This window comes from Pseudophryne corroboree, chromosome 6 (genome assembly GCF_028390025.1).
Source record: "Pseudophryne corroboree isolate aPseCor3 chromosome 6, aPseCor3.hap2, whole genome shotgun sequence".
Classification (NCBI taxonomy): domain Eukaryota; kingdom Metazoa; phylum Chordata; class Amphibia; order Anura; family Myobatrachidae; genus Pseudophryne; species Pseudophryne corroboree.
Window position 1 is genome coordinate 212,553,569 of NC_086449.1, and position 20,974 is coordinate 212,574,542.

Sequence of the window (20,974 nt, forward strand, 5' to 3'; positions counted from 1 at the left end):
TAATATATACCTGTCCGGCTGCAGTAGTGATATATATATTTTTTTTATATCATTATCATCCAGTCTATATTAGCAGCAGACGCAGTACGGTAGTCCACGGCTGTAGCTACCTCTGTGTCGGCAGTCGCTCGTCCATCCATAATTGTATACCACCTACCTGTGGTGTTTTTTTTTTTTCTATCTTCTTGATACTAGTAGCTTACTTTAGGAGTCTGCAGTGCTGACAGTGTCCAGCAGGTCCGTCATTATATAATATATACCTGTCCGGCTGCAGTAGTGATATATATATATTTTTTATATCATTATCATCCAGTCTTTATTAGCAGCAGACGCAGTACGGTAGTCCACGGCTGTAGCTACCTGTGTGTCGGCAGTCGCTCGTCCATCCATAATTGTATACCACCTACCTGTGGTGTTTTTTTTTTTCTATCTTCTTGATACTAGTAGCTTACTTTAGGAGTCTGCAGTGCTGACAGTGTCCAGCAGGTCCGTCATTATATAATATATACCTTTCCGGCTGCAGTAGTGATATATATATATTTTTTTATCATTATCATCCAGTCTATATTAGCAGCAGACACAGTATGGTAGTCCACGGCTGTAGCTACCTCTGTGTCGGCAGTCGCTTGTCCATCCATAATTGTATACCACCTACCAGTTGTGTTTTTTTTTTCTATCTTCTTGATACTAGTAGCTTACTTTAGGAGTCTGCAGTGCTGACAGTGTCCAGCAGGTCCGTCATTATATAATATATACCTGTCCGGCTGCAGTAGTGATATATATATATATTTTTATATCATTATTATCCAGTCTATATTAGCAGCAGACGCAGTATGGTAGTCCACGGCTTTAGCTACCTCTGTGTCGGCAGTCGCTCGTCCATCCATAAGTATACTAGTATCCATCCATCTCCATTGTTTACCTGAGGTGCCTTTTAGTTGTGCCTATTAAAATATGGAGAACAAAAATGCTGAGGTTCCAAAAATAGGGAAATATCAAGATCGACTTCCACCTCGTGCTGAAGCTGCTGCCACTAGTCATGGCCGAGACGATGAAATGCCAGCAACGTCGTCTGCCAAGGCCGATGCCCAATGTCATAGTACAGAGCATGTAAAATCCAAAACACCAAATATCAGTAAAAAAAGGACTCAAAAATCTAAAATAAAATTGTCGGAGGAGAAGCGTAAACTTGCCAATATGCCATTTACCACACGGAGTGGCAAGGAACGGCTGAGGCCCTGGCCTATGTTCATGGCTAGTGGTTCAGCTTCACATGAGGATGGAAGCACTCAGCCTCTCGCTAGAAAAATGAAAAGACTCAAGCTGGCAAAAGCACAGCAAAGAACTGTGCGTTCTTCGAAATCACAAATCCACAAGGAGAGTCCAATTGTGTCGTTTGTGATGCCTGACCTTCCCAACACTGGACGTGAAGAGCATGCGCCTTCCACCATTTGCACGCCCCCTGCAAGTGCTGGAAGGAGCACCCGCAGTCCAGTTCCTGATAGTCAGATTGAAGATGTCAGTGTTGAAGTACACCAGGATGAGGAGGATATGGGTGTTGCTGGCGCTGGGGAGGAAATTGACCAGGAGGATTCTGATGGTGAGGTGGTTTGTTTAAGTCAGGCACCCGCGGAGACACCTGTTGTCCGTGGGAGGAATAGGGCCATTGACATGCCTGGTGAAAATACCAAAAAAATCAGCTCTTCGGTGTGGAAGTATTTCAACAGAAATGCGGACAACATTTGTCAAGCCGTGTGTTGCCTTTGTCAAGCTGTAATAAGTAGGGGTAAGGACGTTAACCACCTCGGAACATCCTCCCTTATACGTCACCTGCAGCGCATTCATCATAAGTCAGTGACAAGTTCAAAAACTTTGGGCGACAGCGGAAGCAGTCCACTGACCAGTAAATCCCTTCCTCTTGTAACCAAGCTCACGCAAACCACCCCACCAACTCCCTCAGTGGCAATTTCCTCCTTCCCCAGAAATGCCAATAGTCCTGCAGGCCATGTCACTGGCAATTCTGATGAGTCCTCTCCTGCCTGGGATTCCTCCGATGCATACTTGCGTGTAACGCCTACTGCTGCTGGCGCTGCTGTTGTTGCTGCTGGGAGTCGATGGTCATCCCAGAGGGGAAGTCTTAAGACCACTTTTACTACTTCCACCAAGCAATTGACTGTCCAACAGTCCTTTGCGAGGAAGATGAAATATCACAGCAGTCATCCTGCTGCAAAGCGGATAACTGAGGCCTTGGCATCCTGGGCGGTGAGAAACGTGGTTCCGGTATCCATCATTACTGCAGAGCCAACTAGAGACTTGTTGGAGGTACTGTGTCCCCGGTACCAAATACCATCTAGGTTCCATTTCTCTAGGCAGGCGATACCGAAAATGTACACAGACCTCAGAAAAAGACTCACCAGTGTCCTAAAAAATGCAGTTGTACGCAATGTCCACTTAACCACGGACATGTGGACAAGTGGAGCAGGGCAGGCTCAGGACTATATGACTGTGACAGCCCACTGGGTAGATGTATGGACTCCCGCCGCAAGAAGAGCAGCGGCGGCACCAGTAGCAGCATCTCGCAAACGCCAACTCTTTCCTAGGTAGGCTACGCTTTGTATCACCGCTTTCCAGAATACGCACACAGCTAAAAACCTCTTACGGCAACTGAGGAAGATCATCGCAGAATGGCTTACCCCAATTGGACTCTCCTGTGGATTTGTGGCATCGGACAACGCCAGCAATATTGTGTGTGCATTAAATCTGGGCAAATTCCAGCACGTCCCATGTTTTGCACATACCTTGAATTTGGTGGTGCAGAATTATTTAAAAAAACGAGAGGAGCGTGCAAGAGATGCTGTCGGTGGCCAGAAGAATTGCGGGACACTTTCGGCATACAGGCACCACATACAGAAGACTGGAGCACCACCAAAAACGCCTGAACCTGCCCTGCTATCATCTGAAGCAAGAAGTGGTAACGAGGTGGAATTCAACCCTCTATATGCTTCAGAGGTTGGAGGAGCAGCAAAAGGCCATTCAAGCCTATACAACTGAGCACGATATAGGAGGTGGAATGCACCTGTCTCAAGCGCAGTGGAGAATGATTTCAACGTTGTGCAAGGTTCTGCAACCTTTTGAACTTGCCACACGTGAAGTCAGTTCAGACACTGCCAGCCTGGGTCAGGTCATTCCCCTCATCAGGCTTTTGCAGTAGAAGCTGGAGACATTGAAGGAGGAGCTAACACAGAGCGATTCCGCTAGGCATGTGGGACTTGTGGATGGAGCCCTTAATTCGCTTAACAAGGATTCACGGGTGGTCAATCTGTTGAAATCAGAGCACTACATTTTGGCCACCGTGCTCGATCCTAGATTTAAAACCTACCTTGGATCTCTCTTTCCGGCAGACACAAGTCTGCTGGGGTTCAAAGAACTGCTGGTGACAAAATTGTCAAGTCAAGCGGAACGCGACCTGTCAACATCTCCTCCTTCACATTCTCCATCAACTGGGGGTGCGAGGAAAAGGCTCAGAATTCCAAGCCCACCCGCTGGCGGTGATGCAGGGCAGTCTGGAGCGACTGCTGATGCTGACATCTGGTCCGGACTGAAGGACCTGACAACGATTACGGACATGTCGTCTACTGTCACTGCATATGATTCTCTCCCCATTGAAAGAATGGTGGAGGATTATATGAGTGACCGCATCCAAGTAGGCACGTCAGACAGTCCGTACTTATACTGGCAGGAAAAAGAGGCAATTTGGAGGCCCTTGAACAAACTGGCTTTATTCTACCTAAGTTGCCCTCCCACAAGTGTGTACTCTGAAAGAGTGTTTAGTGCCGCCGCTCACCTTGTCAGCAATCGGCGTACGAGGTTACATCCAGAAAATGTGGAGAAGATGATGTTCATTAAAATGAATTATAATCAATTCCTCCGTGGAGACATTCACCAGCAGCAATTGCCTCCACAAAGTACACAGGGAGCTGAGATGGTGGATTCCAGTGGGGACGAATTGATAATCTGTGAGGAGGGGGATGTACACGGTGATATATCGGAGGATGATGATGAGGTGGACATCTTGCCTCTGTAGAGCCAGTTTGTGCAAGGAGAGATTAATTGCTTCTTTTTTGGTGGGGGTCCAAACCAACCCGTCATTTCAGTCACAGTCGTGTGGCAGACCCTGTCACTGAAATGATGGGTTGGTTAAAGTGTGCATGTCCTGTTTATACAACATAAGGGTGGGTGGGAGGGCCCAAGGACAATTCCATCTTGCACCTCTTTTTTCTTTCATTTTTCTTTGCGTCATGTGCTGTTTGGGGAGTGCAGTGCCACTCCTAGATGGGCCAGGTGTTTGTGTCGGTCACTTGGGTCGCTTATCTTAGTCACACAGCTACCTCATTGCGCCTCTTTTTTTCTTTGCGTCATGTGCTGTTTGGGGGGTGTTTTTTGGAAGGGCCATCCTGCGTGACACTGCAGTGCCACTCCTAGATGGGCCAGGTGTTTGTGTCGGCCACTTGGGTCGCTTATCTTAGTCACACAGCTACCTCATTGCTCCTCATTTTTCTTTGCGTCATGTGCTGTTTGGGGGGTGTTTTTTGGAAGGGCCATCCTGCGTGACACTGCAGTGCCACTCCTAGATGGGCCAGGTGTTTGTGTCGGCCACTTGGGTCGCTTATCTTAGTCACACAGCTACCTCATTGCGCCTCTTTTTTTTTTGCGTCATGTGCTGTTTGGGGGGTGTTTTTTGGAAGGGCCATCCTGCGTGACACTGCAGTGACACTCCTAGATGGGCCAGGTGTTTGTGTCGGCCACTTGGGTCGCTTATCTTAGTCACACAGCTACCTCATTGCGCCTCTTTCTTTCTTTGCGTCATGTGCTGTTTGGGGGGTGTTTTTTGGAAGGGCCATCCTGCGTGACACTGCAGTGCCACTCCTAGATGGGCCAGGTGTTTGTGTCGGCCACTTGGGTCGCTTATCTTAGTCACACAGCTACCTCATTGCGCCTCTTTTTTTCTTTGCGTCATGTGCTGTTTGGGGGGTGTTTTTTGGAAGGGCCATCCTGCGTGACACTGCAGTGCCACTCCTAGATGGGCCAGGTGTTTGTGTCGGCCACTTGGGTCGCTTATCTTAGTCACACAGCTACCTCATTGCGCCTCTTTTTTTTCTTCTTTGCGTCATGTGCTGTTTGGGGAGTAGTTTTTTGAAGGGCCATCCTGCGTGACACTGCAGTGCCACTCCTAGATGGGCCAGGTGTTTGTGTCGGCCACTTGGGTCGCTGAGCTTAGTCATCCAGCGACCTCGGTGCAAATTTTAGGACTAAAAATAATATTGTGAGGTGTGAGGTGTTCAGAATAGACTGAAAATGAGTGGAAATTATGCTTATTGAGGTTAATAATACTTTGGGATCAAAATGACCCCCAAATTCTATGATTTAAGCTGTTTTTTAGGGTTTTTTGAAAAAAACACCCGAATCCAAAACACACCCGAATCCGACAAAAAAAATTCGGTGAGGTTTTGCCAAAACGCGTTCGAACCCAAAACACGGCCGCGGAACCGAACCCAAAACCAAAACACAAAACCCGAAAAATTTCCGGTGCTCATCACTACTTAAAATGCCCCCACAAATGTCCATATGTACATAATGTATGTAGCTTTGTATAGAATGGAAGTAATTGTATATTGTGTTCTGTCCTGTGCTGTGTGAGTTAATACATTTTCTTAAATAACTATTAAAAGCTAAATGTTAACAATAATTCCGATAACTACAAAGTGTGTCCCAACACAGAGTCTTTCTTTTCTTCTTCTTTTTTTATAACCCTCAGGTTACTCAGGGATGTTTTCAAGCTGCCCGGCCCAGTTAAGCAACTGGTCTCAGCACGCCCAGAAAATGGAGGCTACACACCCTTGTTTTCTGAAACGCTGGCCATTGCCGTTCCTTCCTACCCTCAAATGGCCACAGCATATCAATCATGCTGCAGCTTAGGGGGCACTGCGACCATCCTCACAGACACAGATCTGCACATGCATAGTACAGACCCTGTGTATGCGCAGATCGCCTAACATCAGAGTTGTACATAAACCATCGGGTTTGCGTACATCTCTGAATTATGCCCCCGGAGTGCTAACAGTGGTGTGAGTGCCAGCTGTAGCAGTGACGTGCGCTGGGGTGAGGCAGAGCCTTTCCTGTCATACTAACGCCTGTGCTAGAGTTTTTACTGTATAAAGTATATGAAAAATACAAAGAATATGTGAAAAATATCTTGTATTATTCTAATCATTTTTATAGTCAAATCTCTGGAGTAAAAAGTCTATAAAGATAAATCTATGCTTATCTTTTCAGCCATTCTCTGATCAAAACCCACCAAATTTCCAGGAGTTTATACCTCTGCACCTGTGTATAATGCCCACATGCACCATTAGGCTCATATATTGTGTGTAAATCTGGCACCGGTACTAAGTTAACCAGTGCCTCCTGAGACATTTACCTCACCGCACGTCCCTGGACAGTAGTGTGAGTGCTAGAAGTAATCTCAGTGCCAGCAGTAGTGTGAGTGCTAACAGTAATGTGAGTGCCAGCAGTAGTGTGAGTGCTAACAGTAATGTGAGTGCTAACAGTAATGTGAGTGCTAGCAGTAGTGTGCATTCTAACTGTAATGTGAGTGCTGACAGTAGTGTGAGTGCTAACAGTAATGTGAGTGCCAGCAGTAGTGTGAGTGCTAACAGTAATGTGAGTGCTAACAGTAATGTGAGTGCTAGCAGTAGTGTGAGTGCTAACAGTAATGTGAGTGCTAACAGTAATGTGAGTGCTAGCAGTAGTGTGAGTGCTAACAGTAATGTGAGTGCTAGCAGTAGTGTGAGTGCCAGCAGTAGTGTGAGTGCTAACAGTAATGTGAGTGCTAACAGTAATGTGAGTCCTAGCAGTAGTGTGAGCGCTAACAGTAATGTGAGTGCCAGTAGTGTTGTGAGTGCTAACAGTAATGTGAGTGCTAGCAGTAGTGTGAGCACTAACAGTAATGTGAGTGCCAGCAGTATTGTGAGTGCTAACAGTAATGTGAGTGCTAGCAGTAGTGTGAGCGCTAACAGTAATGTGAGTGCTAGCAGTAGTGTGAGCGCTAACAGTAATGTGAGTGCCAGTAGTCTTGTGAGTGCTAACAGTAATGTGAGTGCTAGAAGTAGTGTGAGTGCTAACAGTAATGTGAGTGCCAACGGTAGTGTGAGTGCTAACAGTAATGTGAGTGCCAGCAGTGTTGTGAGCACTCAGTAGTGTGTGTGCTAAGAGTAATGTGAGTTCTAGCAGTAGTATGAGTGCTAACATTAATGTGAGTGCCAGCAGTATTGTGAGTGCTAGCAGTAGCATGAGTGCTAACAGTGTAGTTGTAGTATGAAAATGTTGGCAAGTATGAATGAATGCCCGTTTCTCTGAGTAACTGAGGAATTTGGGCTCACATACAAAAATGAAGGGAATTCTAACTAAACTAAATGGTAAAACTTCAGTAAAGATGAGTTGGAAATGAATGCTTCTAAGTGGTTTTTTTGCATTTAAAATGTTTCATCTACTTAGGTGAGTGCAGCTGCTGTATTTGTACATTATAAAAGGAAGGTTAAGGTTACATAGCGATTTTACCATTTAAATATGTCGTTCAGTAATTGGAATAAACATTCAAATTTCAGCAGCATATTTCTCATTAGCTTCACATCAATACCTGTGCTGAAAACATGGGTCAGTGAACTGAATTTCTCACTGCCCAATTGAATTCATTAATCATTCTCTACCACGATGGCTTTATAAATAGACAGTTGTTTTAAGACAGTGTTTTCCTGAAGCAAATTATCAGGAAACTTTTTTGCCTCGCTTGTGTTTTGTACACGTCCTGTATACACACGAGGTATAGTTAAATTTGGTGCTGACTGTTTTGAGACTCCGTGCATGCTTTCATAACTGTCTTTAAAAACGTATTTTAAATGGAGATATCTATTCAGTATACTGTAGGCCTTCCCGCACTGGGAGCCCCGCCATTGCTGGTTGGCAGTCGTGCGCTGCCAGCTCTGACAGCCGACAGAAGTCAGCGCACACACTGAAAACTGGGTGCGAGATTCAAAGTCCCATAAGTATATAGTATATACAGCTCCTAAATGAAAAGAATATAACGTCAGTTCAGTGCAATTTGAACATCTAGGACAGATTAAGTTTACTAGCGCTGACAGATGCTGTCACAGTGAAAAGATGCCAGTGAAAAGATGATTTCTGCTAACATTTGGGTGTAATGACCTGTAAGACTTTGTGGGGTGGGTGTGGGTATCCCTATATAGCAGGAGTTATATAAAGGTAAATTACATCTTTAAAGAAGAATATATTTGTAAACACAAACTCTTCCCCCTGACTTGTAAAATGGTAGGATCCCGCTATTTCAAACATCATTTAAGCCTAGACTATCTGGGTGGGATGGATCAAAGCTCTTTTTTGCTGTCAAACCTCCAAAAATGCAGTTTTCTGAGGTTTTTCCTCATTTTGCATATGCACCAAGCTCCATCCCAGAACTTGGACCCGGTGGGTAACACCGTCTTTGAGTAATGCCTCAGGTGAGGTGCTTACTATGGTGAATTTATATGACATGAGAAGATCTGATGTGATGACAAAAAGATTAATTAAAAAATGAATAAACAAAAGGCATTCATCCACTCCACTCACCATTCCTAGATCTGGGGTGCAATATATTGGTATCAGTCTTTAGGTCGACACTCATTAGGTCGACAACTATTGGTATTGCACTAATTGGGGTTCCCGGTCACTTTACGAAGAAAACAACATAAAAAACACACAAAATACTCATGTCAACCTTTTTCTATGTCGACCTTTCCATGTCGACCTAATCGCCGTTTTTACCTATTTCAGGTGTCAACCTAGTCTCTGTCAACCAATAGTGGTCGACCTAGTTACTGTCGACGCAACGATCCACTCCCCAATATAGTATGTGGCCACATTGTTTAAATAAAAATCACAGATGCTCTGCACTCACCGTAATAAACCATGGGGTTGATCTATGAGGCAGATTTAAAGCGTCAATAATTTAAAAAGCAAAACCAACTTGCTTCACAGAACCTGGACCCTATAACATAAACCCAGTAGAGTGCCATCTCTTTGCAGCTTTTAAGTGTTTTTTTGTTGCGATTAGTATTCATGAAGTTCTTCAGTCATAACAGCTAGTATAGACAGCAGCGTAACGAAACAATAAATATTTAACAGAAACTGTCCTGTACTTTCCTAGTGACAATGCTTGAGCTGACCATGAGACAAGGTCATCTTGCTTCAGGTGTCATTTAAAAGAGGTGTCAGACAGCGATACAGATGAATTACTGTACTTAATTGCTCTTACCTGGCTCCAGCTTGAAGCTTACAGTGGAATGCAGCTGTTCTCCATTAAGGAGATCAGGAATAGAGATCAGGTGGGATGCACACTGGAGTAGCCCAACTTTTAGCAGTCATAGGCTGGATGTTCCTTATAATGCACTAATCCTAATAAAATAGTTATATATTAATCAACTTATAAGTAACATTCTTTACAGAACATTATCATACGTACTGCACATGAGATACACGTACAGGACGTTTTGATAGAAAACATATTGTATACTTGGCAGGCACCTATTATCAGGCTTACCATACTGTCCCTTTAAACCGAGACACTCATGAAGTACACAGGTTCTGTGGCTGACTGACTCCAAGCCTGCATTTCACCTGTTTTTAATCAGCCACAGAATCTGTGCAATTCATGAGTGTCCCGATTTCAAGGGATAGTATGCTAAGCCTACCTCCAGTATAATACAAATACTGACCTAAGGTAAGGGCATATAGTAATAAACGTGAAAGCTTAATGGTATACTACAAGTACAAACATTTACCTTGCAATGCACTAATAAAATGTACAATGCAGTATTTCAATGTAATCTGGAATGGACGGGTTTGAGTTTCTGATCCTTTTTTAAGAAATTAGTTTACAATTGTCACTTTCTCGCACTATAATTCTGTGCATTGGTCATGAACTATACTTCTTTGATGTTCGACTAGTTACCATAATATTTCGGGCTACACCGCATAATAAATTCTCTGAAATATTTAGTCATAGTGCTGCTGTCTTCTCTAGACTTAATACAGTTGCGGAGTGTTGCTCCTCAATATTACTGTTTGATTCTAATACTTTTCGATTGTAACTTATTTTCCAAGTTATATCTGATTCTGAATATGTGTATTGATCATCTTGATAATTAATAAAATTGTGTTTAAAAAAAAAAAATAGACAATGCACTGGTCCTGATTCAGCGGTGGATGCTAATCGTGTCGCTGCTGCGTCTTTGTACGCAGTGGGCCAGAGAGCCCTAGTTTCAGATGTGCCACGCATTTACAAAGACGCCCCATTGCATTACAAGCAACGTGCAATGCAATGAAATAAAGTGACATAAAACACAGGTGCATAAACAGCACAGAATTAATTCATTAATAAACTACTACTGTATAACAAGGTGAAGCACATGTGGAGTTATGTGGGCAGGGAGCGTGTGACAGTTTCTTTTAGTAGCTGTTTTTTAATTAGGAGCTTAAAAAAGACAATGGATGGTTGGTAGACTACCGAACGACAAAGAGTTCAGCTGGAGTAATGAGAGGGAAAGGTTGAAGGCGCAATAGCACTTTAATGGCAAAAAGAGAGAGAAGGTAAGTCATTTTACATGTATGCACAGGTGTCACAGAAGGGTCTAATGAGGGGATATATGTATAAAGAAATTCCAAGAATTACACTTGGCTTTGGTGAGACAGGATCAACCTTAGAGTATATAGGCTAAGATGTATCACTGATGAAAGGCAGGCATATTTCCTTGTATAGTAACTAAGATGTGCTCTTTGATAATTAGTAGAGATGAGCAATAACTCCTTGGTTGGGTTTGTGGATGGGCTAATTATATTACCCTCTTTGTATTCTTTACAGACCAACTAAAGGAATTAATACCATCAGCAGACCCTGGACTATACAATTTCAAATGGATCATTCAGACCTTGTGACAGCACTTCTTTTTCTGACCTATCCTCATTATAGAAAGTGACAATGTGACATCTTAATACCTTGATGGGCTTGAGGCCAATCTGTTCAGGCCAAACCATAAATGTATAACATTATTTGCTGAAACTCAATTAATAATTCCTACTGACTGTTAGCACCCAGAAGGAAGCATGGGCACAAAGCAGCATGTATAACCTGGGTGACAGCTACACATGGCCTGGCAGCTGATGGACCCTGGTGGCACCTCTCAGCTGCCATGACTGTAGTATGCTGATAAAACTGCTATTCCAGTATCTGTGCCCTTGTGTGAACCTACAGTAAATGTTGTACCATTTCTATCCCATGTGCTCTGGTGACTGAGGTCATTAACCAGACCAGGTCCATGGAGTGCCACCTTTATCCCTAATACTCCTGCCCATTATAACTACAGTAAACACACACACACACACACACACACACACACACACACACACACACACACACACACACACACACTGTATACGCACAATTTAAAATTATTTATAATTGAATAAAGGGCTCCCCATCTATTTGTATAAGTAGCACAAACATGAGGCATTGCTGCCGGATGTGTCTATCCTTTCCCCTCCCAACAATAAGGAAGTGCACCATGATTGCTTTATTCATTACCCAATCATTTCCCACTTGCTTCTATAAGTATGGAGCCGGTATACAGTACGTACTGTCTTGGAGAGACATCAAACTGCGCCTGAGGATGGTTAAGAGGTCCCTTGCCCCTTCTAGGACCTGTCCTTACAGGTGATGTGCTCACTTTGGTGAATATACTGAGTATATATATATATGAAAATGAGAATGAATGTATATATATTTTGAGTGCCTATCTACACTGTTGTATATATATATATATATATATATATATATATATATACTGTATATATACACTGCTCAAAAAAATAAAGGGAACGCTAAAATAACACATGAATGAATAAAATATTCTTATTAAATACTTTGTTCTTTACATAGTTGAATGTGCTGACAACAAAATCACACAAAAATTATCAATGGAAATCAAATTTATTGACCCATGGAGGTCTGGATTTGGAGTCACCCTCAAAATGAAAGTGGAAAAACACACTACAGGCTGATCCAACTTTGATGTAATGTCCTTAAAACAAGTCAAAATGAGGGTCAGTAGTGTGTGTGGCCTCCACGTGCCTGTATGACCTCCCAACAACGCCTGGGCATGCTCCTGATGAGGTGGCGGATGGTCTCCTGAGGGATCTCCTCCCAGACCTGGACTAAAGCATCCGCCAACTCCTGGACAGTCTGTGTTGCAACGTGGCGTTGGTGGATGGAGCGAGACATGATGTCCCAGATGTGCTCAATTGGATTCAGGTCTGGGAAACGGGTGGGCCAGTCCATAGCATCAATGCCTTCGTCTTGCAGGAACTGCTGACACACTCCAGCCACATGAAGTCTAGCATTGTCTTGCATTAGGAGGAACCCAGGGCCAACCGCACCAGCATATGGTCTCACAAGGGGTCTGAGGATCTCATCTCAGTACCTAATGGCAGTCAGGCTACCTCTGGCGAGCACATGGAGGGCTGTGCGGCCCCCCAAAGAAATGCCACCCCACACCATTACTGACCCACTGCCAAACCGGTCATGCTGGAGGATGTTGCAGGCAGCAGAACGTTCTCCTTGGCGTCTCCAGACTCTGTCACGTCTGTCACATGTGCATAGTGAGAACCTGCTTTCATCTGTGAAGAGCACAGGGTGCCAGTGGCGAATTTGCTAATCTTGGTGTTCTCTAGCAAATGCCAAACGTCCTGCACGGTGTTGGGCTGTAAGCACAACCCCCACCTGTGGACGTCGGGCCCTCATACCACCCTCATGGAGTCTGTTTCTGATCGTTTGAGTAGACACATGCACATTTGTGGCTTGCTGGAGGTCATTTTGCAGGGCTCTGGCAGTGCTCCTCCTGTTCCTCCTTGCACAAAGGCGGAGGTAGCGGTCCTGCTGCTGGGTTGTTGCCCTCTACGGCCTCCTCCACGTCTCCTGATGTACTGGCCTGTCTCCTGGTAGCGCCTCCATGCTCTGGACACTACTCTGACAGACACAGCAAACCTTCTTGCCACAGCTCGCATTGATGTGCCATCCTGGATAAGCTGCACTACCTGAGCCACTTGTGTGGGTTGTAGACTCCGTCTCATGCTACCACTAGATTGAAAGCACCGCCAGCTTTCAAAAGTGACCAAAACATCAGCCAGAAAGCATAGGAGCTGAGAAGTGGTCTGTGGTCACCACCTGCAGAACAACTCCTTTATTGGGGGTGTCTTGCTAATTGCCTATAATTTCCACCTGTTGTCTATTTGCACAACAGCATGTGAAATTGATTGTCAATCAGTGTTGCCTCCTAAGTGGACAGTTTGATTTCACAGAAGTGTGATTGACTTGGAGTTACATTGTGTTGTTTAAGTGTTCCCTTTATTCTTTAGAGCAATATATATATATATATATATATATATATATATATAAACAGGAATAACGAGGCGGCACTCAGAGACTTGCAAAAAACATCAAACGTGTATTAAGTGCTGTCAGCACTTAATACACGTTTGATGTTTTTTGCAAGTCTCTGAGTGCCGCCTCGTTATTCCTGTTTGTGCATTGGGGTGACCCCCCGGGGGAAGGCACCTCAGCAAGCTGGTCCGAAGGGACGTCTGGAGTGCCGGAGTTAAGTGTTTTATATATATATATATATATATATATATGTGATGAGCGGGTTCGGTTCCTCGGAAACCGAACCACCCCGAACTTCACCCATTTTACACGGGTCCGAGGCATACTCGGATTCTCCCGTATGGCTCGATTAACCCGAGCGCGCCCGAACGTCATCATCCCGCTGTCGGATTCTCGCGAGATTTGGATTCTATATAAGGTGCCGCGCGTCGCCGCCATTTTCACTCGTGCATTGGAAATGTTAGGGAGAGGACGTGGCTGGCGTCCTCTCCGTTTATTAATGTTGATGCAAATATTTGTGCTTATTGCTTAATTGTGGGGACTGGGGAGCAGCTGTATTATATAGGAGGAGTACAGTGCAGAGTTTTGCTGATCAGTGACCACCAGTTTTATACGTTCTCTGCCTGAAAAACGCTCCATATCTGTGGTCAGTGTGCTGCATATATCTGTGCTCACACTGCTTAATTGTGGGGACTGGGGAGCAGCTGTATTATATAGGAGGAGTACAGTGCAGAGTTTTGCTGATCAGTGACCACCAGTTTTATCCGTTCTCTGCCTGAAAAACGCTCCATATCTGTGCTCAGTGTGCTGCATATATCTGTGCTCACACTGCTTTATTGTGGGGACTGGGGACTAGCAGTATTATATAGGAGGAGTACAGTGCAGAGTTTTGCTGACCAGTGACCACCAGTTTTATCCGTTCTCTGCCTGAAAAACGCTCCATATCTGTGCTCAGTGTGCTGCATATATCTGTGCTCACACTGCTTTATTGTGGAGACTGGGGACCAGCAGTATTATATAGGAGGAGTACAGTGCAGAGTTTTGCTGACAGTGACCACCAGTATATATAGCAGTACGGTACGGAAGGCCACTGCTCTACCTACCTCTGTGTTGTCAAGTATACTATCTATCTAGATTCTATACCTGTGGTGCATTTTAGTTTTGCAGTTTGCTGACAGTGACCACCAGTATATATAGCAGTACGGTACGGAAGGCCACTGCTCTACCTACCTCCCTCTGTGTTATCAAGTATACTATCCATCTAGATTCTATACCTGTGATGCATTTTAGTTTTGCAGTTTGCTGACAGTGACCACCAGTATATATATATATATATAGCAGTACGGTACGGAAGGCCACTGCTCTACCTACCTCTGTGTCGTCAAGTATACTATCCATCCATACCTGTGGTGCATTTCAGTTGTGCACAGTATATATAGTAGTAGGCCATTGCTATTGATACTGGCATATAATTCCACATATTAAAAAATGGAGAACAAAAATGTGGAGGGTAAAATAGGGAAAGATCAAGATCCACTTCCACCTCGTGCTGAAGCTGCTGCCACTAGTCATGGCCGAGACGATGAAATGCCATCAATGTCGTCTGCCAAGGCCGATGCCCAATGTCATAGTAGAGAGCATGTAAAATCCAAAAAACAAAAGTTCAGTAAAATGACCCAAAAATCAAAATTAAAAGCGTCTGAGGAGAAGCGTAAACTTGCCAATATGCAATTTACGACACGGAGTGTCAAGGAACGGCTGAGGCCCTGGCCTATGTTCATGGCTAGTGGTTCAGCTTCACATGAGGATGGAAGCACTCATCCTCTCGCTAGAAAACTGCAGTGCCACTCCTAGATGGGCCAGGTGTTTGTGTCGGCACCTTGTGTCGCTTAGCTTAGTCACACAGCGACCTTGGTGCGCCTCTTTTTTTCTTTGCATCATGTGCTGTTTGGGGACTATTTTTTTGAAGTGCCATCCTGTCTGACACTGCAGTGCCACTCCTAGATGGGCCAGGTGTTTGTGTCGGCCACTTGTGTCGCTTAGCTTAGTCACACAGCGACCTTGGTGCGCCTCTTTTTTTCTTTGCATCATGTGCTGTTTGGGGACTATTTTTTTGAAGTGCCATCCTGCCTGACACTGCAGTGCCACTCCTAGATGGGCCAGGTGTTTGTGACGGCCACTTGTGTCGCTTAGCTTAGCCATCCAGCGACCTCGGTGCAAATTTTAGGACTAAAAATAATATTGTGAGGTGTGAGGTGTTCAGAATAGACTGAAAATGAGTGTAAATTATGGTTATTGAGGTTAATAATACTATGGGATCAAAATGACCCCTAAATTCTATGATTTAAGCTGTTTTTGAGGGTTTTTTGTAAAAAAACACCCGAATCCAAAACACACCCGAATCCGACAAAAATTTTACAGGGAGATGTTTTGGCAAAACACGTCCGAATCCAAAACACGGCCGCGGCACCGAATCCAAAACCAAAACCCGAAAAATTTCCGGTGCACATCACTAATATATATATATATATATATATATATACATATATATATATAGATACATATTACCGGCACTCCTCTTGGTGGCTATTTCTTAGCTGTGCTGGTTGCCCTCACAAGTGGTGATAAATAGCGTCAGATGGTGCGGCACTCCAGACGGAAAAGATCACTCATAACGGCAGTATAAATTGCAACGTTTCAATGCCTTTATTGCGGCATTTTCATCAGGCTTATAACACAGACATACAAAGAACTCTTACCTTATATCCCCACCCGTCAGTGAATGATGCCGTTCGGGGAGCGGGACCACGCACCCGGCCCGGCGGCTCACAATGATGACGTCATCCCTTCTCACGCTTTGCGGCGCAGCCGGTGACTCATCGCACTGTTTCCTTAGTAACTGTAACAACATATACAAATAGATACAGTGCTATAATAGCGTGCTAAATAAAATAAATTCATCTATCTGAACATTAAAAACTGACCTATTTCGTTGAAGGTATATTTACCAAATCTGAGCAATTTATACCAATGCAATATACATCATAGATAGACAGCATTCAAATGCGATAGTTTTAAACCATATATATGTAAACCTTAATTTATTCATAAAGTTTGATCGATATAGATGATATGGATGAAGGTATACTGAAGGCATATATATCTATTGTAATACTAGACACCTAGGTCCTTAGTTTTTACCGATGAAGACCACCCCTTATGAGTTTATATGTGCTGATTATATTACTTAACCCAGATCACTGCTGTTCCTAGCTATGATATAGACATGTATAACTACATGTCCACTCAGTTATACATGTCTATATCATAGCTAGGAACAGCAGTGATCTGGGTTAAGTAATATAATCAGCACATATAAACTCATTAGGGGTGGTCTTCATCGGTAAAAACTAAGGACCTAGGTGTCTAGTATTACAATAGATATATATGCCTTCAGTATACCTTCATCCATATCATCTATATCGATCAAACTTTATGAATAAATTAAGGTTTACATATATATGGTTTAAAACTATCGCATTTGAGTGCTGTCTATCTATGATGTATATTGCATTGGTATAAATTGCTCAGATTTGGTAAATATACCTTCAACGAAATAGGTCAGTTTTTAATGTTCAGATAGATGAATTTATTTTATTTAGCACGCTATTATAGCACTGTATCTATTTGTATATGTTGTTACAGTTACTAAGGAAACAGTGCGATGAGTCACCGGCTGCGCCGCAAAGCGTGAGACGGGATGACGTCATCATTGTGAGCCGCCGGGCCGGGTGCGTGGTCCCGCTCCCCGAACGGCATCATTCACTGACGGGTGGGGATATAAGGTAAGAGTTCTTTGTATGTCTGTGTTATAAGCCTGATGAAAATGCCGCAATAAAGGCATTGAAACGTTGCAATTTATACTACATATATATATATATATATATAAAACTGTGTGTGTAGCAGAAGCAACTTTTTTCCAATACAAGTTCTGTTCTGCTCTGTATATACACATTATACACATTATACTGTATATTCACATTAACACACAATATACCATTGACATATACCAAGTTAATCAGCAAGTCCCCTTGTGCATTCTAGTCGCACTGCATTGTGCCTAAGATGCATTTTTGGCAAAATAAGACACCCAACATTAGTAGAGTTGCACAGAACCCGTCAGCTCAGTCATAATTGGCATCTTGCGCTGCATGGCATATTGAGGCTAGATGTATGAAGAGACATCTGTAAGAATGTTTAATGGGTGTAGGGTACGGGCACTGCACACCCTGCCCCACTATAGATTCACCACTGATAGCAGACAAATTATCTAGAAATGTGTTTTTGCTAACAATAATATATATGTTGTTTGCACATAAACACAGATAATTTACAACAAACTTCAAAATATTTAACAGGATTTTAATTAAATTGACTTGGAAATGAATCATAAAACATGAGGACAGGGCTCAAAATTGTTTTAACAGAATGTAATTCACACATTTTTGTAACTAAGTTATTACATCTCTATTTTATATCAACTTCATCATACTGTTTTATACTTTAAAGACCGTTAATTTTGATGTTGTCACTGAGTCTTTCTCAAATAACATGCTATGGAGTTACCAGAAAAGGTTAGTCAGTTACTCCCATTGCACATTCTATAGAACGGACAGGAATAGTCACTCATGAGTCATTTTTTTCCTGTAGAACACCCTATCTAATAAACAAGAATAGCCACTCGGATTCTCCCATAGAACACTCTATGGCAGACATTCCAAACCCCAGTCCTCAAGGCAAAATAGGGGGTATATTTACTAAGGAGTGGGTTTATAAAAGTGGAGATTTGCCTATAACAACCAGATTCCAACTTTTATCTTCTAAAAGGTTCTAAATAAATGATAAGTAGAATCTGATTGCTTGCTATTGGCAACATCTTCACTTCTATAAACCCGTACCTTACTAAATATACTCATAACAATCCATGTTTTAGTGATATCCATGCTTGAGCAGAGGTGATGTAATTAGTACCTCAATTACTTTGATTTAAGCCTGACTATCACTGAAACTTGCACTGTTACTATCACTGAAACCTGCACTGTTAGTGTGTCTTGAGGACCAAGGTTGGGAATGCCTGCTCTGTGTAATGAGCAAGAATGGTCACTCAGGTTCTCCCATAGAGCACTCAATGGAATAAACAAGAATGGTCACTCAGGTTCTCCCATGGAGCACTCAATGCAATAAACAAGAATGATCACTCAGGTTCTCCCATAGAGCACTCAATGGAATAAACAAGAATGGTCACTCAGATTTTCCCATAGAGCACTAAATGGAATAAACAAGAATGGTCACTCAGATTCTCCCATAGAGCACTTAATGGAATAATCAAGAATTGTCACTCAGATTCTCCCATAGAACACTCTATGGAATAAGCAAGAATGGTCACTCAGATTCTCCCATAGAGCACTCAATGGAATAAACAAGAATGGTCACTCAGGTTCTCCCATAGAGAACTCAATGGAATAAACAAGAATGGTAACTCAGGTTCTCCCATGGAGCACTCAGTGGAATAAACAAGAATGGTCACTCAGGTTCTCCCATAGAACACTCTATGGAATAAGCAAGATTGGTCACTCAGGTTCTCCCATAGAACACTCTATGGAATAAGCAAGATTGGTCACTCAGATTCTCCTATAGAGCACTGCAGTGTTGGACTGGGGCATGTAGGGTCCACCGGGGGAATGCAGTGGTAGGGGCCCATGTTTAGGGGTGTGGCCAGTCTCTAGATGGGGTGTGCCCAGCCACCACATTGGTTTGCCTAACCATTTTGCAAGTGTTGGTCCCCTAGATAAATATATACAGTAAATACTGTAGTGCAGGCAAGATAATGTACTAGATTAGTAACAGCACAGTCTGGAACCTAATCCCTAGAGGAGGGGGTGGGCCCCCAGGCAGTAGGGCCTACCGGTGGTTTCCCCTGTACCCCTGTGGGCCAGTCCAACCCTGGAGCACTCCATGGAATGAACAGGAATGGTTACTCAGACTCTCGCATAGAACATTCTATGGAATGGACAGGAATTGTAATTCAGAAACTCCAATTGAACATTCTATGCAATGGATAGGAATGGATATTCAGTTCTCACATAGAACATGCTATAACATTGACAGAAATAGTTAGGCTGTCTCCACCAAAGAACATTGTATGTATAAAATAGAACTTGTCAGCCCATCCCATTAATAGAATATTTAATGGAAGACACAGAAATTATCAGTACACCTCTCACGTAAACAGTACTATGGGACAGATGGAAATGATCACTCAGCCTCTTCCATAGAAATTTTTTGATACATAGATACTATATATATATATATATATATATATGGTTTGCATTTTTTTCCTTCCAATTGAAAAGGACAGTGTCCTAGACCTGAGCCTTAGCAAACCTGATGCCCAGTTTCAACAATAATGTTGCTGTCAATGTTCACGCTAATGAGCTTTGATATAAGGAGGTACAACATAAAGATATAACAAGGCCAGCTGTATTTGAAAGGATAGAGATGGTATCATAGAGGAGTACCAATCCCATTATTCCTTAGAGGAGCAAATAACCTTTTCTCTTGATATAGGAATCAGGCATTGATCTGTCACACTGTTTGTTCTTGCAGAGCTCCCTGAGGTGCATTCAGTTTGAAACGTTAAGGTCAGTTCATTAGCCGTCCCTCACTCGTTTTTCTGAGAGGATCAGGATAATACTGTGGTTAGTTAATGGGTTTCTCTTGTTTCCCCTTGAGCCTTCCTGTCTGAAACTTGCAGGCCCAGGAAGCCTTTTCCCCCTTCCTTGTGCTATTAGTCCCAGCTGGTGAGACTCAGGAGAGTCTTGTTTGGAAATAGTCAAAATATCAGGACCTGTGTTTGTGACTTCCTTACAGACCACAGACTTCGCATGCCACATTCATGTCAGCACCAGTGACATATTAACAACCATCACATAACTGAAATACTTCTATCATATTTTAAAAATAACGCTACCTTTCTGTATCATGAATATAGTAATGTGACTAAAACTGTGATATCTGTGTATTGTATCAGCTGTTAATCTGTTGCAATATATTCTTATTATATATATTATGCTGCATTCAGATCGCAAATGCCGGATCCTACCCGGTAAGAGAAACGTGTCCTTACCGGGTGGGATCCGGCATTTGCGCTCCTCTGCTGGCTTTCCGACCCGGCAATATACCGGGTCGGTTGCCATAGCAGCGGGGGGCGCAGCAGCAGCAGGGGCGGGGGTGGAGGCGGCGCTGGGAGATGAGCTCATCTCCTGCGCCGCCTCTCCCTATACTGTGAATGGGAGCCGTGTCGCATCGGAACGGCTCCCATTCACACTGCGCCTGACCCGGTATTCAACCCGGTAATAACCCTTCTTT